We start from the raw sequence: 406 nt of genomic DNA, 5'->3' as shown, positions 1-406 counted from the left end.
GTGGTGAAGAGTGACAAACCTCAACAGTCATCTTGGACCCAGAGATGGGAGCCACCTGTCAAGAGCAGCAGAGCCAAGCCATCAAACGTTGACCCTGGTTGGCTTCGTGAAAGAATCATTTCCCTTTTACCATTGCACTGTCACGTGAGGTAGGAAGAAGTCTCCGTTTTGGTTGAACTGCTCTATTTTGGAGTCTCCCTGTTTCGTCATTATCCAACACATTAATGCATTACACTCTACTCATCAGCAGGGCATGAGAGTGTTGATTTCCCAACCTTCCATGACACTGAATATTGTCAAACATATTAAATATGAAAAGAACAGCCTATTGCTGTGGTCATAATATTGCTGGCCATTACTAAATGCAGTGGATCGAATGGCCCCCAAAGTCACTGCAGTTTAATCC

This window comes from Galeopterus variegatus, unplaced genomic scaffold (assembly GCF_000696425.1).
Source record: "Galeopterus variegatus unplaced genomic scaffold, G_variegatus-3.0.2 Scaffold6837, whole genome shotgun sequence".
Taxonomy (NCBI): Eukaryota; Metazoa; Chordata; class Mammalia; order Dermoptera; family Cynocephalidae; genus Galeopterus; species Galeopterus variegatus.
Note: the sequence above shows the minus strand (reverse complement) of the source record.